The sequence below is a fragment of the Pelodiscus sinensis genome, chromosome 12 (assembly GCF_052426305.1).
Source record: "Pelodiscus sinensis isolate ZL-2025 chromosome 12, ASM5242630v1, whole genome shotgun sequence".
In the NCBI taxonomy this organism is placed as follows: domain Eukaryota; kingdom Metazoa; phylum Chordata; order Testudines; family Trionychidae; genus Pelodiscus; species Pelodiscus sinensis.
In genome coordinates this window covers 21,162,118-21,178,781 of record NC_143063.1, presented here as the reverse complement: position 1 = coordinate 21,178,781, position 16,664 = coordinate 21,162,118, and the positions used below count along the sequence as shown (strand labels likewise).

At 41.3% G+C, this 16,664-nt stretch overlaps 1 protein-coding gene across 3 annotated transcripts in view; it reads left to right on the top strand.

The window, feature by feature from the left end:
* ADCY7 (adenylate cyclase 7) overlaps positions 1-16,664 on the top strand; it is a 124,608-nt gene that overhangs the window by 9,485 nt on the left and 98,459 nt on the right. Inside the window, exon 1 of one of the 3 annotated variants that reach the window (XM_075940249.2) lies at positions 4,630-4,713. The exons of the other annotated variants lie outside the window; for them this stretch is intronic. The gene's annotated coding sequence lies outside the window, so the exon portion shown is untranslated. Of the gene's footprint in view, positions 1-4,629; positions 4,714-16,664 lie in introns of those variants that run through there. 3 annotated transcript variants of the gene reach the window in all.

Genomic DNA, 16,664 nt, shown 5'->3' with positions numbered 1-16,664 from the left:
CATCCCAGGCACATCTCACCTTCCTGGCATCACCAAACCCTTACCCAGCTCTAAGTTATAGTAAGAGCAAACTGTATATCGAATTTGGTGGTCCTAGCTCTAACTGTTTAGGAGGAGTTTGTGAACAGACAGACAAACTCAAATATACAGTAGCTACAGTATATTTCCTATAAATTTACTGAACAAATAGCTCCTAAAATGGCTTGCCTACATTTCTTCAGACTTTCCAGAAAAAGTCTCCTGGGTCCCGGAACAAATGACAGGTCAAAAAAGTGTGTGTTGGGGTCAGAAACAGGGCATAAGTGTCTGAAAGAGCGCAAAAGGTCAAACAGTGTAGCAGACTAAATCAAGAGCCACATAAGAAAAATAATACTTGCATGCACACCAACACTTCAGACTTTTTTCTACCGCTTGGAAGTGTAAATAAACTGAAAGGAGGTTGACTAAACAAGGCACTATCGTTTCCTCAGCTACATTGTGTTGTCAGGAACCCTGCCAGATGCCTCGAGGCAATATGCTGTGGCATCATTGAAATAGCAGAAAGTGCTAATGAGAGACATGTATCAACAACCTTTTACAGGTGTGTGAGTCACCATGGGACAGTCCAGAATTTACTGAGAGTGAAGAAATCCTCCAATGCACCCAAAAACACTCTGCATTTCTCTCAGATACTTAATATAAGCAGGAATGTATTATTTTAATTTTGTAAAAGGCTGGGGTTCAGCGCCAAGAGCTTTCCATCTAATAATAGAAATATTAAGTACGTTTTGTGAAAATTACTTTAAGTGGAGAGGTCTTAGAGTACATATCTTGTGTCAGGAGCAGCCTTATCATAAGTGACTAAGATAGGCAGATAAACTTGGAAGGAGACTACATGTGACTGCTGACTATATTGATAGTGTTAATTTTTTCAAGTTCAAATGTTTGATGTAATGGTGTTTAACCCCTCCCGCTCTCCATGGGTTTTGCACTGTATTTCCTGGATTCTGGGAGTGCGTCATGTCCAAATTATTACTAGTTTTGTTTTTACATGGCATTTATTTTAGTTACGCTGGAAGCTTGTTTTCGGCAAACTCAGGTGAATGATCAGACCCCACCTAATGATGACTCACTTTAACTCAGACATACAGTTTCCATCCATATAACCTTTATGATGAGGGGAAAAAATAATGCCAATAAGATGGCAGAGTAATCCACAAAAGATTGGATAGTGGATACAGGCAAGCAGAAGTCGGAGTGCTGAATTAAGTCATTAGAGAACCTTGCCATTGACTTCATATGGCTCTGATCAGGTCTTATGGCCTTGATTCTTCAAGATGTGGATTTCTTTGTGCAAGGTGCAAAACATAGTTAACTCCTCGTGCAGTCATTTAGACTGGAGGACACTCAGCACTGTGTACAGAATAAACATAACAGCTCACAGGATCAGGCCTTAAAGGAGGACTTTCACGCAGAAGCAAACTGCATTTGAAGGCAGAGAGAAGAGAGAAACTTATTGAGAGTAGTTGGTGGGTTGTGTTGTGTCGTGTCTCTTCCACAAAGATAGGGTTTAATAAGAAATGTATCGTAACAGCAAAATGCATGTCCAGCCTGATTTTTCCCCAGGTTGAGGGAGAGTTGGGATCTAGGATTTGGTTTTACAAGCCTGTGTATAGCTTAATAATGGCTGCTTGGTTTTGCACTTTAGCCTTATTTTATGATGGCTTTAATCTGTTGCCATGAAAATGACTGAAATTTTTCTGCATGGTCAGATAGGAGCAATGATATCTTGGCAATAAAGGTTTGTTCATACCACCAGCTTTATTATTTAGCAAATATGCAAAGAGAAATGTTGAAAAACATCTGACAGGTGCATATAATTGTTTAATTTTGATAGATTTGAAAGTTTTGTTCCAGGGTGAAAGTCCTTCTTTAAAACAGCTTTAAAAAAGGAAAATTAGATGGCTTGATTCAGGTACTGTTTATTTTAATCTAAGTAAATGTTTAGCATCTTGTTTTATTATTGGTACTTGAAGAATGGAATCTTTTCATAGGTAGCCGTGAAACATGACGGCTACGTCTAGACTGGACCCTTCTTCGGAAGAGGCATGCTAATTTCTAACTTTGGAATAGGGAAATCCCCCGCGGGATTTAAATAAACATGGCCTCCGCTTTTTTTCCGGCTTGGGGAAAAGCCAGAAAAGAGTGTCCAGACTGGCGCGATCCTCCGGAATAAAGTCCTATTCCGGAGGATCTCTTATTCCTACTTGACTTGAAAGTAGGAATAAGAGATCCTCCGGAATAGGGCTTTATTCCAGAGGATCACGCTAGTCTGGACGCTCTTTTCCGGCTTTTCCCCAAGCCGGAAAAAAAGCGACGGCCATGTTTATTTAAATCCCACGGGGGATATAAATATCCCCCGCGGATTTCCCTATTCCAAAGTTAGAAATTAGCATGCCTCTTCCGAAGAAGGGGCCAGTCTAGACGTAGCCGACCCGTGTGGTTCCTGACAGAACAATCTGTTAAGGGGCTGGCATTAGACTGAGACTACTTCTGTGAAATAAGGTGTTACAGGGTACTGGCATGATTCATTTTAGTTAGACAGCTGGGCAAGAGGTCAATGTGTATTAAGAGTGCACTTTTTTGACATAAAACAAGCATCTCTGACTGACTGCCTGACTCTCAATGGGAGGAAATGAGTTAATGAGAAAATGATTTCAAACAGTCAGTTTTACAATACATTAAAATGTTGGGCCTAATTTTCTTCCCCTGCTCCCTTCTGATGCTGTCTATGAAGGGGGTCTATGTTAGGCATACATGGGATGTGAGATCAGTATGTGGAAGAACAGAAACTGTGTCACATATTTATTTCCCCTTCTCTAAAACCCCTCTGTGGGTATGCTGGTCCAGAGAGGCCTGTTTGAACCAGCAGTAAGACCCTCTGAGCCCAACTGGAGGCAAACATCTTGTTTCTGTCTCCATTTTGGAATCAACACTGCTACAGCTCCCATCACTGATGGCTGAATTGAAGCTATGCCTTAGCACAGTGTCTCTTCCTTTCGGAAAGTGGAAACTAGATTTAAAGAAATTATTTTCCCTGAAATCAGCAAGATCTAAAAGTAACTTCAGAAGTTCATGAACTTGTTTAAGTTTGGCCTCTTGGGGTCCAAGATAGAGGTGCATGTGTGGACAGTGCTATGTTGGCAGGCGACTCTCCTGCTGACAAAGATACCGCCACTCATGACACTGGTTTTATTATGTTGACAGGACCGCTCTCTCCTTTCAACATAAAGTGGCTATGCAAGTGCTCTTAAGGGGCGCAGCTGTATCAGTACAGTGTTGCTGCTGTAAACTCGCTTGTGTAGACCGGGCCTCATTGAAGTCAATAGGAGCTGTTCATTTGCATGAAAAGGCACAACTGGTTCCCTTTAAAATAGCCTGGAAAAATAATTGAGTTTTTCTATGAGAAGTGGTGTATTGTATTTAGAGCCACACCTGCATGTTTTAGTAGTGATTCAAGTAAGTTTTACGTCTGCTGGCACTGCAGAAATATCACTCTGAACAAGTGAAGATGAACTGGATTTTATTCTGGCTCAAGTATCAGCTACAGAATTGTCAGCAAAATTCCAGTTCTTTTCATGGGTAAAAGAATTTGTGTATCTAAAACCTCCGCTCTGTCTGCACAGCAGCAAATTAAATGTAAAAAATATTTCAGTGTAGCCTTTTTAAAATGATCTGCACATTTTTTTACAAGTTCCTGATGAGCATCCTGTTTCAGATTTAGTCATTTTTATTTTTTATTTTTAGATTGCACTCTGTTTAGCATTTGCAGAGTAACAGCTGCAATTCCTCCCTCCCTCCACCCCAAGAATAATACAAACAAAAAAACCCTCATCTCTTTATCCCACTACAGTGACAACTTTGTTGGTTCACATTATGAAGCAGGTTAATGAAGTTAATTGTGCTTGTATGTAATGTTCATTTCTTCAGTGTTCTTTGCCTGCAAGCATCTGTTTTTTCTACATTTTGGAAAGTAATTACATTTAGGAATTACTCTGTGATTTAATTTATTTAAAAATGTACTTGGTGCAAACACCACTGTAACTTCTAAGAGAAATGGAAAGCAATTCAGTTATTTAAAAAAAATCAAAATGAGATGCAATAGACTATATTTATTTATAGTCTCACAAATGTGCATAGTGCTGGACAGACAAAAGATTGGTTCCCCGGAGAGTTTACACACTGTTACATAATTTATGTATTCAGAACTTGCTTAGCATTTCAGAACACCCTGTGGCAGTATGGGTGGTTAAGGGGATTAGCTGGATTATTCTGGTATGACTATGACGACTAGTGAGAGAGTCTCTATGTTGATATATAAATTGGTTTACACTGGACTTTCCAGAGAATGTGCTTTAGAATCTCAGAATTACAAGCACCTCGGGAATGGAGGTTGTTCCTAATTGTAACTCTGAACAAAACTTTTGCAACTGAACATTGACTTAAAGTTTCAAAACTGTATTATTATTGAGAAGAAAAATACGATTTCCCCTTTTTTTAGTAGTTTACATGTAACACAGTATTATGCTATATTTACTTTTAAAATATTTATTTTGTCTCTGCTGCTGCTTGATTTAGTACTTCCGTTTCCAAATGAGTTGTTGACTGGTCAGTTTGTATTTCTGGGGATAGTAACTCTGAGGTTCTACTGTCCTGAAGATGTTTGGGGAAATCGTAAGTGCTAGTGTTTCAGAGTTTCTTGTTAGATTAAACCACATTTGTGGATTGATTTATGATGGCCCTGACTTCTTTTGATATCAGTGTTTATAAACCATATTCAAACAGAGTTCAGATATGGTTGTAGACAAACTGGTGTATCAGATTAGCTCTAAACACTGTTTTGAACAAAGGCTTACTTTATTTTTTACAAAGCAGTGACCTGGAAGGAAAAACAGTTAAATTTCTGTATTAAAAAAAAAAAATTAGTCAGGACCCCAAATCGTGAAATTGTCTAAAAAATCTCATGGATTTTAAAAAAAATGTTGGTACTGATTTGCTTTCTGATTTTTTTAAAAGCCTTTAAAGAATACTTGACCCTGGTTCAAGGTTTTCTGTATCACTACGAGAACTAGCAGGTTACCTTTTTTAAAGTAAAAATGTAATTTTCCCATAACCATACAGGAGCTGGTAGTTGGTGTGCTGTAAGACAATTACCACATATTGCAATACTTACTATAAAGTCATTAGAGTTTCCAGCACTGACTTTGTGAACAATGTTAATATATTTGTGTCCTTTCTTCATAGAGAAGACAACTGATTTGCAATACATTTGGGTGTGACACAATACCGGTACATCTTTTAGCATATGAAAATATCTATGCAAATATATACAACAAAAATGGTGCGTGAAATAGTAATATCTGGTGGGGGCCATATTCTCTATTTTCTGTAGCTTCTGATATGTATTTGTTTTAATACAGTTCCTCTTTTGTACTTGTAACATAACAGCTCACAAGTGGGAGTTGTTCATGAGTTTATCTGAGCTCTGAACAGGAACTGAGGCTGTGGCTTTTCATGGGTTGTGGTGCAGAAAAAAACCATCCATTTGTATCAGCGAATGTTATGTCTTGCATTTTGCAGTAGTTCCTCCCAGAGTAGTGCTGCTTTTTTGGATTTACAAACCTGAAACAGTTAGGTTATAAAGCTGGAAAAGATTTCCATGCACTCTGTTTTCTTTAATGTAGTTTCTATCGAATCCTCTCTAGTGTCAGTGTCTTGTATCAAAGATAAGTGCAGCAGTTCCTCTCAGATTGTACTATGGAAGATCAGGCCTACTCCAAAATTCACAAGCCCACAGAGTGATAATGAAAAGGTAAAATGGGAATTACTTTCATGGTTTCCAGTGGGAGTAGTTCTGGAGCAAGGTGCTAGTCAATCTGCATAAAGCTAGGAGGATCAGAACTAGGGTGGCGTGAACAGAGGCTGCTCCGCAGCAGCGCCTGTCCATGGAGGTTCCCCCCAGGGAGCTGGAACCCCCCGCGAACAGAGGCTGCTGGACTCAGTGTGAGCAGGGACTGAGCAAGCCAGGCTCAGTGCTGGCTAGTGCCAGGTCCAGGAGCTACTTCTGCTGTGGCTCTGCAGCAGGGGCGAACGGGGCGGCCGCCCTGGGTCCCGCGCTTCAGAAAGCCCCGTGCATGCGCATGGCGTCACTGTGCATGCGCCGTGGCAAAGGGGGGGCCCTGCGGAATTATGCTGCTGTAGCCAGACAGACTAACCCCTATATTATCCATCTTATTTGCCTCTCTGAAGCACAGGGCAGAGAAGGAGCAATAATATCAGCATAGTCTATGCTGGCTCATCTGATCCTGAGAAGCTGAAACACAGATATGTGGATAGAGAGCAGCTGGCCTCGAGGCTGCGGCTGGCACCTATGTTGATTCGAACACACACAGTCCCTGGAAGGGGAATTTCCCACTGAGAAAACAATGTCCTGTACTTCCAATTTAATCATCTCAAATCTCTCTTACAAGTGTAAATTAAGTTCACAACTCCCTTGTAAGAACTGGTCTCACAGCAGACAGACCAGCATCAATTGGCATTACAGATAAGAAAGAGAAATACGGGACCCCATGAGTATAAAAGATGGGCCCAGCACACACTCACTTTGAGTGTCATTCTACCCTCTACCTGCTGGTCGGGTTAGGTGTTTGACCTTCCGAGGTTCTATGGGGACGCCCACCTCGTATTTTCGTCTTTCCTAGGAATTGAGGGACCGGCCCTGGCCTGACATGCTGGACTCGAGAGGCACAGAAGGGGGTAAAAATTGTACCTGGATGTGGTCCTCTGTCTTAAGTGTACACATAGAAAGAGTAAGCTGTTACTTGGTACCATTATTTCTATTTTCTATCTTTATCTTCTTTGTAACCATTTTTAAGATCTATATTTTGCTAGTAGTTAAGAAATAGAGCAATAGCCATTGCAACCATATGATTTATAAGTTTCCTCAATAAACCTGTAACTGTTTAAGCTTTAACCTGACTCCTTCAGTTGCTGTAACAGAACCAAGCACAATTTAAAAGAACTTCAGACGGTCTAAAGGGACAGTTATAGGAAGAGCTTGGGCATTTGGATCTGTGTCACTCCCAGGTGACAGGATCCACTGGGGCATCTTTCAGTCTTTCCCCAAGGCTGCCCGCTGCGAAGGAATTATGAATTCTAGCAGCTGAAATCTAAGATGTAATAAGCTCTTCCTATATAACGGGGTGTCTGTTGGCCTGCTGGCCACCCTCTGCGATGGGACCCCGGTCCTAGCAGTAAAGGCACGGACGTTAAACCTTTTCTCGGAAACATACACACACACACTGCCCTGACCGTCGGCTGGTCCAGGAGCTACTTCTGCTGTGGCTCTGCAGCAGGGGCGGATATAGGGCAGGGCGAACGGGGCGGCCGCCCCGGGCCCCGCGCTTCAGAAAGCCCCGTGCATGCGCATGGCGTCACTGTGCATGCGCCGTGGCAAAGGGGGGGCCCTGCGGAATTATGCTGCCCGGGGCCCCGCAAAACGGTCATCTGCCCCTGCTCTGCAGTTTAAATGTAGTAGGAGCTAGGCTGCCTATGCACCTGGCTCTTACTACATTTAAACTGCAGAGTCACAGCACGGGTAGCTCCTCCTGAGCGCCTTGCCTTCCCTTATTGACTGATCATGTAGTCAATACAAATTGTATCGACCACATGGTTACCCAATTACCTGCCTCTTAACATCTTTAGTCAGCACCTAAGGCTTGGAACTTGCATTGGATAGTGTGAGGTTGGATGTTGCCCCTATGAGGAGCTCTGTTGAAGTTAGTGGGACGCTGGAGGAGTTCAGCAATAGCAGTTGCGTGCAGGATCAGAGCCTAAATGTCTGTTCCTCATAGTCACAAACCACATGCAGAGGCTGGAGTAGTAAAGTTATCTAGAGGTGTTTATAGCTGTGAACAAAAATGCCTTTAAAATGTCTGTGTATATATTACATTATTTCTTATTAACTAAAGTATTATTTGTATTATTATTTTCTCATCACCTCATTCAGAGAACAAACTTGTCATATTTTCAAATATATTTCCCTTTGGGCTGAGATCCTGCATGGAAATACCAACACAAAAGGAGAGGTCTTTTTTCTTAATTAAACATTTTTTGTGAGGAAACAAAAATTAATATGAAAGTTGATTTGTTCCCTTAACTATAACATTTGCTACTGTAAGGTTTATATCTGTCAATCTTTAGTAATTCTGTATTCAGTCTGGATCACTACAGATGTTGATTTGTATCCATCATTATACAAGGTTATTTTTTAACCATGAAAACTATAGTGTGTCATCAGTATCTAGTTGTCCAAAATACATGCAGATATCCGTGTGGAAATACATCATAATCTTTTCTGCTCGGAGATGGGAGGTTGCAACACAGCTTTTGCTATCATGCTGTCTAGTAAGTAGGGGTTACATAAATCTGTTTTTGGAGTGGAGAATCGAGTTTGATTTTAGTTTATATATTTGATACCATTTCTACATGTATAAAAATAAAGCTTTTACTTCAGATAGTGTTCTTTGCACTTAATATCCTGTACTTAAGTGATACAAGGAGTTTTACTGGTTTCTATAATATCATTGCTTTTATTAGTGTAACTTTTCAGATCTCGTGAATCTCCTTTTTGACTTCCGTCTCTATCTGTGTGAAAGAAAATATCAAACTTTGCTTGTTATTGAGCACATTCAGATATTTTTGTGGTTTGCTTTAAAATTAACACATAGCTTTAAAAGCATTGAGTGTTTTGTAATTTTTATATATAGTAAAACAAGTTTTGAAAATCCAGTTGGATTTAATTTCCATAAAATATTTCCTATGCCTGCACACAAGAATTACGGGTCACCGAATGAAATCAATAGATAGCAGGTTTAAAACAAACAAAAGGGCAGTAATTCTTCACACAATACATAGTCAGCCTCTGGAATTCCTTGCCGGAGGATCATGTGAAATCCAAGACTGTAACAAGGTTAAAAAAAGAGCTAGATACATTAATGGAGGATAGGTCCATCAATGGCTATTACCCCTGGGGCGCAGGAATGTTGTCCTTAGCCTCTGTTTGTCAGAAGCTAGGAATGGATGACACACAAGGCTTGGATCACTTGATGATTACCTGTTCTTTTCATTTCCTCTGGGCACATGGTATTGGCCGCTGTCAGAAGACAGAATTCTGGGCCAGTTGGACCTTTGGTTTGACCTAGTAGGGCCAGTCTTATATTCTTTAATGTGTACTCCTAAACAAACCTTCATGAAGTAAGAGTAGCATGTGTGTATGCATTTGTGTGTCTGTAACAAATGGTAAGGACTTTCAGTCACTTGAAGAACCAGTCAGAAATTAATGACAAAATAACAAACTATGGAAATGAAAACTTCCTTAGTCGTTCATGGGATCCACCTATTTTCTGATCTGCTTTATGCTCTGCTGTTGTAGGATGGTTTTAAAATAATGTTCAAGAAATAAAATGCTGAGACCTTGATTTATGAGTTTACAGAATTCTTTAGTATGAGTAATTAGGTATGTAGTTTTAACCTGTTTGATGTTCAGTTAGGCAGAAGAGTTAGGTAATTGAGGATTGCATACGGATTACTTTTGTCCTTCCTCTAGAGCACTGGGCATGGGCTTCTGGCAGAAGCAGGATGGTCTGAAACACCTATGAGTATGGGATTTGTCATACTGAATACCATAGTTTCTTCTTGAATTGTAAATGTTTCCCTTTGAGTCATCAATTTTCATTTAGCTATTACTGAATTTTCTTATACAGTTTGTCAGAGGTTGTGATTAATCTAATTTAAGTAGAACATTCAAGGGATGCTATCAACTTGAATATTACATTTCCCTCTGAAAACTTTTGCATTCATAGGGGAGGGTGCGGGGGGGGGGGGGGAAGGAGAGAGAGTTCAAAACAAATTATGTGTCAATCTGATGGAACTATAAATGACATCTCTTACTACACTGTGAAGTAAATGTAAAATTCTTGTAACTTGATGCTCACTTAGGGATGCTATATAAATGCTATATGTTTTGAAATGATGTTTAAACCATTGATGATTTCTACTTTGTGGGCAAAACTTCCATTAACGTATATGAGAGCATAATATAGACCAGCATTTCACAAATGTGGCCACCAGGGGCTTTTCTTGTGGCTCAGCTTCCAGGGCTGTGATGGGAAGGGGGGCAAAGTAGCAGCCCTGCCTTTTCCTGCTCCTTTTGGATGTACCACCTTGGTGTTGGTTGTAGGAGACACAATGTGGAAGGAGTAGGCAGTCGTTGACTTCCCTGTGTTCCCAGGGATATTGGGCTTAGGCTTTGGGCTCCAGCCTGAGGATAGCAGGGGTTTGGGCAGTAGTCCTGGGCTCTGCCTGCGCAATGGCAGGCCCCAGGCTCTTACTGCGCAGCTTCAGGATCTGTCCCTGGGCCTCAACCCCCAGTTGTGAGGCTTTGGGCTTTGGACTCCAGACCCCTGCTGCTTCCTTCTGGCCCCTCTGTCTCTCTCACCCCTGCATCCAATGCTCTATTTGTCTCCAGGCTTGCCAGAGGTGAGTGAGTCTGCTGTGAAAAGTAATATTTGTACGTTTTGATAATATCACTTTTCAGAACAGACTTCCTAGCTAGCAATAAATAAATTACAATGATTTGGATGTGTCTATGTGCACATGTATTTGTTCTTCCTAAAGTAAATGAAAGTATTTTAGGAAAAAATGTGTCAGAGCGGCCATCAGCAAGTGTTGGTGGCCACACTCTGAGGCTGCGAAAAGCTTTGTCCTGAGGACCCCATAGACCCTTTGGAACAGTACTGTTTAACTCAATCTTGCAAAATATCTTTGAGATTCTTTATCAGGGATCTCTGCTCTCTCCTCCCCCCCCCCCCCACTGAAATTCATATACTTCTGAATTAGGGCTGTTCATGAGGGGAGGGAGGGAGGGAGGAGGGAATAGTGGCAGTTGCCCCAGGGCCCAGCGATTTTTAAAAGAGCCCAAGGCTCTGGGCTGTTGGAGCAGTGGTGGCTCAAACCCTGGGCTATTTCAATCACTTCCAGAGCCCTGCGCGGTGCCATCCGTGTAGTGCTGAGGGCTGGGTGGAGGAGGCGCAGTGCTGGCTGCCTTTCACCTCATCCCTTCAACCTGGGGCCCCGCCCCTTCCAGGGTGCCCAGAGCTGAGTCCCACCCCTCTCCCCATTGCCCAGTAACTGGTGAAGTCTGTCATCAGCTCTCTGGAATGCAACTCATGGGCAGTTTAACAACACATACCATCATACTGCAGTTCAGGGCTGGAAGTGAGGCGCACTCTCTACTTGAATTGAAAGTGTTATTTTAGTTAGGCAGAAGAGAGCAAGCATTATGTAGAGATGAAAACATAAACCTAGCAGTCAGGAGATTTAAGTTCTGTTCCTGCTGTGACTTAAGGCAAATTAGCCTCTTTGTACCCATGTTTCCTCGTCTAAAAACTGGGGACACTAATTCTCCTTGTACCAAAGGAGTCTTGTAAGTCTTTATTCGCTGATCTTTGGGATATCTGGATGGAGACAGAAGGTGTCATAGAAATCAAAATATAATAATTTGCGGGAGGTAGAATTTGTCCAACACACTGGCCTCATGTTCTTATTCTTTGTGAAAAGTAACATGTTTTTTTAAAGTTAAAAAACAAGAAATGGTCTGGTAGCACTTTATAGACTAACATGAGCTTTCGTGGGCACAGCCCACTTCCTCAGATGACCAGAGTGGTCACAAGTGGTCAGGTTAAATCCCAGCTTTATGTTCTGTGTGGAAGTCCCATCCTACAATAGCACTGTATCTTGGGGCTGATTCAGTACCAATTCAGAGGGAAGAGAGGCTGCTCAGTGTAGAATGATGACATCATTCTGATTCTGCCTCCCAGATTGGATTATCCTCATTCACTTCCCCAGCTATCACAAACTGAGGACAAACTATTCTCCATTCAAGAGCTCCCGCTGTTCACTCCCCCTTTCTGTGTTGCATATATTCATCAGACTCTGTAGCTTGTTTTCAAGGCTGTATGCTGGGATTTTTCATTTGTGTCTGCTGTTTCTTTTCCCCTCCCTTTTCCATCACCATTTAAGTTACTTTTTCTTTGTTTGGCCCGGCTATCACCTTTCTCTGAGCCATTGAGCTCAGCTTCATTTTAACTCATCATTTTTGCACATGTCCTTGTGTCAGTATACTGTAGAGGCCATTAATTATTTTTGTGCTGAGTTAAAATAGGGAATTGCAGAACTACCCTGGTTGCATGCTTGGCAAATTCATAATACTGGAGTTTTCTCAGGAGTGTGGGAGGCTGGTCCTTGTTGCTGGTTCTTGTTTAGCAGCTTTTGGAACAGTATCTGTCTCACAGGGCAAACCAGGCCTGAGGATACGGTAGGCGGATTCTCTTGGAACAAATAAACTGAGGGGGAAGTAACAAGGGTTTCTCTTCAAATTTCTGTTAAATTAATACATTCAAATCACAAGCTTCATTTCTCACTTTATCATTGAATCAATATCCATTCACCATACTTTGAATATTTCCTTAATTGAGTGTCTATAAAAATGGAAACTCTCTCTCTCCACAAGAAGGCTGCTTTAGTGTATATTTGAACAATATGATTGCCCTTTGTAAAGGGATGAATTATTGATGATGATTCATGTGGGGGCCAGAATTGTATCTAGAGGAGTTGTGGCTACTTTGTCATAAGGTTGAAGGAAAGTCCAAATTGTATTCCTTGCTCCAAGCTACCCACACATTCTATTAAATTGTACTGATTTGCTTTGCTGTTGCAAAACCAAACTTTGTTTTCCAAAGCACTGTGTAATAAAACTCAACTGACGGCTCTGACATGCTGCTTGTTCTGTAGGTAAATTCCCCCACTCTTGATGTCAACAGGAGAGCTGGATGCACAGTAGGGATAACAGAGTATCAGTCAACAGCCTTTGTGCAGAATGTTCAAATTGTTGTTTCACATGGCATTTTAAAGGCCAGAATTGTGTTTCATGAAATTTCCTGAAATGATAATTTGAATGATTCAAAGTAAAAGAAATCAAAATGTACGCCAATGGAATTAATTGAGATGTCAAAAATGTTTACTGTAGTGTTAAGAACAATCTAAATGATCTGGGCATAAAAGATAATTATTTGAACTTCTATACCTCTCCAAAGTGTCTGAAGAACAAACCTGCTGACAGGGAAGAGTGCTGGTGGGGATAATTGTCCTGGGGCCTGGTGAGTCAAAGGGGCCGGGGCTCCCGGCCACCGCCCCTGCCCCTTTAAATTGCCTCCAGAGCACCACTCCGCACACACTGTGCACTTCTAAGAGCTGGGGGTAGCAGTGCTTGGACTGGCTGCCTTGGCCCCATCCCTTCCTCATGAGATCCCTGTTTGGTTTGAATATCCTCTTGAACCTTGCCAATTAGATGTATTAGTTCGTTCGTTGTCTTTCTGGTTTCTTTTGTTCGGTGGTCCGGAGGCCTTCTGAAACTTGACTGTTTTTTGTTTTGTTTATTTTTAAGTAGCTTCTATGCTGTCATTAAGGATTTTACTTGCTTTTGTTTTGATTTTAGGGCCTTTTATACTATCCTCATTTTTTAGAAATCTTCCTTTTTTAAGTCATTACTCTTACTTTTAGGTACTTGTCTCCCCCTAAGAAGTTGAACCTGATTATTTATATTGTGGACTCTATTACTTCTTCAGTTATCTCCTGTATGTTGTTTAGGACTAACTAGAAAATAGCTTCTCCTTGTGCACGCTAGAACTAGCTAATACAAGAAGCAATCACTTAAAATGTCAGGAAAGGTTTTCACAAAATTCTGCTGCTGTTTCACTTGCCCAATTTATAGATATGTAGACAGATATGTGAGGTTGAATGTAAAGGCAAGAAACTAAATAGTTCAAGGAGTTCAAATGGAGCAAAAAACAGAAAGGAAGAAAAGAAGATATTGAAGGTTTGGTGAGTTAAAACAAATGGGAGTTGGCTTGCTCCATAATGCTATGATTTGGTCCTTTTTAAAATAGCTTAAATTGTAGAATGTGATGGTCCATTGACTTCTCTTGTTCTTTCTCAGGCATGTATGGCATTTATAGAGCAACGTTCTATAGATGCAATCCGTAAGCCATCTCAAGCCCTCCTCTGTGACATTGTTGGTATCATCCATTTCACCTCTGAATCCATATATTGGGCACCGCATGATGATGTGTTCAATGGCTTGTATGTTCTCACCGCAGTCACATGAAGGTTATTCTTTGTTTTTTCCACTTGCACATCAAGTAAAAGCATCTTCTGTGATGGTTCAGATGGAGTTCGATGTGGTCCAAAGCCTGTGTGGCAGGTTACTGGGAAGGTGGCTTGTGCTCCTAAAGTCTGGAAAACTTGCAGATGACTCCTCTATGATAGTTCAGTCTCCCTGTTGAGTAGCATCTACAAGGTCATAGTTCTGAACTGAATTGTGCCACCCAAGGAGCAAACTATTTTCCATCTACACACAAATTGCTGCAATCAGCCCAAATCCCAACAAAAACTCAAGACTGGTACTACTTTCATTGATTTACCACTGGAATATGACATAGTCTGGTGTCACCAGGAGCTAGCGTACAAGCATATAATACCACCCTGGCTTCTGTCTAATTACTACTTCTTGAAGGATGACATCAACAATCCTGCCTGTTCCCAAGTTGTCGGCAAATCCAGCACTGTGAGTTATTAAGTCCAGACACCCAGACTTTTCCCCTCTGGTTTGTCACCCCTGAAGATATGAAGCCTGCCCACAATGAACAGTTCACTTTGGCACACACAGTTTGCACAATGGGGACCTGCTTGAGGTAAAAATAAACAAAAAAGTGTATTTAATTGAATAATAACAGATTCAAAGATGAAATACTAAGGGAAGCAAACAGGGAAGTTACACAGCAAATAAACCTGAAGGCACAATCTGGCTTCACGCATTCATATTCGCTAAATTCCCTTTCCTAATACAAGTTACTTATTGCCTCTGTATAGTTTCCCAGGGTACTCTGTCCAGGAGAGGATCCAATGCTTCATGGAAAGCACTCTGCTTAGGTGCTGGCCTCAGTTTCTGGATAGCCTTTTCATGTCAAATCCCTTCTTTTGTAGCTGAGTTTGTAAATGTTTTTCCCTTTCTTTCTCACACTGTGGTAGTTCTAGTTACACAGGAGATGGGAGCTTCATTCACTGGGTTTTTCTTTTCAGTTTCAAGTCCTTTCAATGTTTTTCCTTTACCATTAGTGGTCCACTGCTGTCTGGCCCTGTCTAGACAATGTTCAGTTCTTGGAGCTGGTTTCATGTAAAGAACTGGTCTGGGCAGTGCCTTCCAAGCTGGTTTGCCTGACCACACTGTTGTGAGGTGATGCTGCAGTTGCCCTGTGTTAGAATTACAATTTCCTACACCTATATACATGCTGCGACAGCTCCGGCTTTGCTGTGTGGATCCTGCGCTTCTTGTGAGTTAACACTTTCCCCAGAGGCCTGCTGTGACCCTCAGTGTGGCCTTTCTCCCTTTACTGGAGACAAGAGGTCACAGTCTCCTGAGCCATCTTCATTATAGGCCAGTCAACAGATCTGGGGTGAAACCCCTCCTTAGATCCAGCCTCCCCTCTCAGGGGTACTCTCTGTAATGGTATAGGGAGGTTTGGGAGAAACACAGGCCCACCATCTACACTGGTGTCAGGGCTGTTCCCCACTCTGGCACTCTGAGTGCAGAATTTGGGCGCCTGCAAGAGACTTTAAAAATACCTTGGTTCTTTAGGCTTTGCTTACAAAAACTCCCCAGAATCACAGTTTTACTCTTACTGGGAGATAGGCTGCCACCATCAAATGTCCAACTCCTTCTTTTAAAATGCAAGAAGAAGCACTTGACCTTCTTCCAGAGGAGTATCCCAAGCTCTCTTACCACAAGGGAGCTTGAAAAAGAAAACAGAAAACAAACTGCAATCCCTAGTAGCTGACCTCTTAGCCTAGGCAGGCACATCTAGGACAAAGAATCATCCAGGACACAAAATCAAATCATTCCCTTAAAAAAGGTGATTTTATTAACAAAACAAAAAGTTACGCCTGATAAAGCATACTTGCTTGTTAGTTGTTACAAAGCAACCGAGAAAAAAACAGATTAAAAAACAGAGAAGAATGGTATCTCTGGCACAGCTTAGGTATAGTGAATGGGGCGGGGGGGCACATGGATTTCACACAGAGAAGTTTAACCAAACAGCAAAATAAAAAAAAATGCCCTAATTGTGACTTACCATACATTTCTCTATCTATTCACGATATGTACCAATCTGTACTTCAAGGCCCAGTCCATTCCCATACTCAATATTTCTTGTAGTCATGGTAATTAAATTTGATTACTTCATCTTGCTTCCTCAGGCACCTAACTTAGAACTCACACAAAGAGAGCAGGCAGCAGTTATATATTTACAATTTAAATTTCAGCATTGTGTCCCATTGGTTCTTCTGGCTCCCTGCCAACACCTTTAGTTACCTGCATTTAATTCTTTAGTCCAGGGGTTCCCAAACTTTTTGACACAGGGACTAGTAAATCCATTCACGAACTTTTGGAGGACTGGTAACGTTCATTTGCATATTCATTAATCAAATGTTGAATATTCAAACAAGTTGTT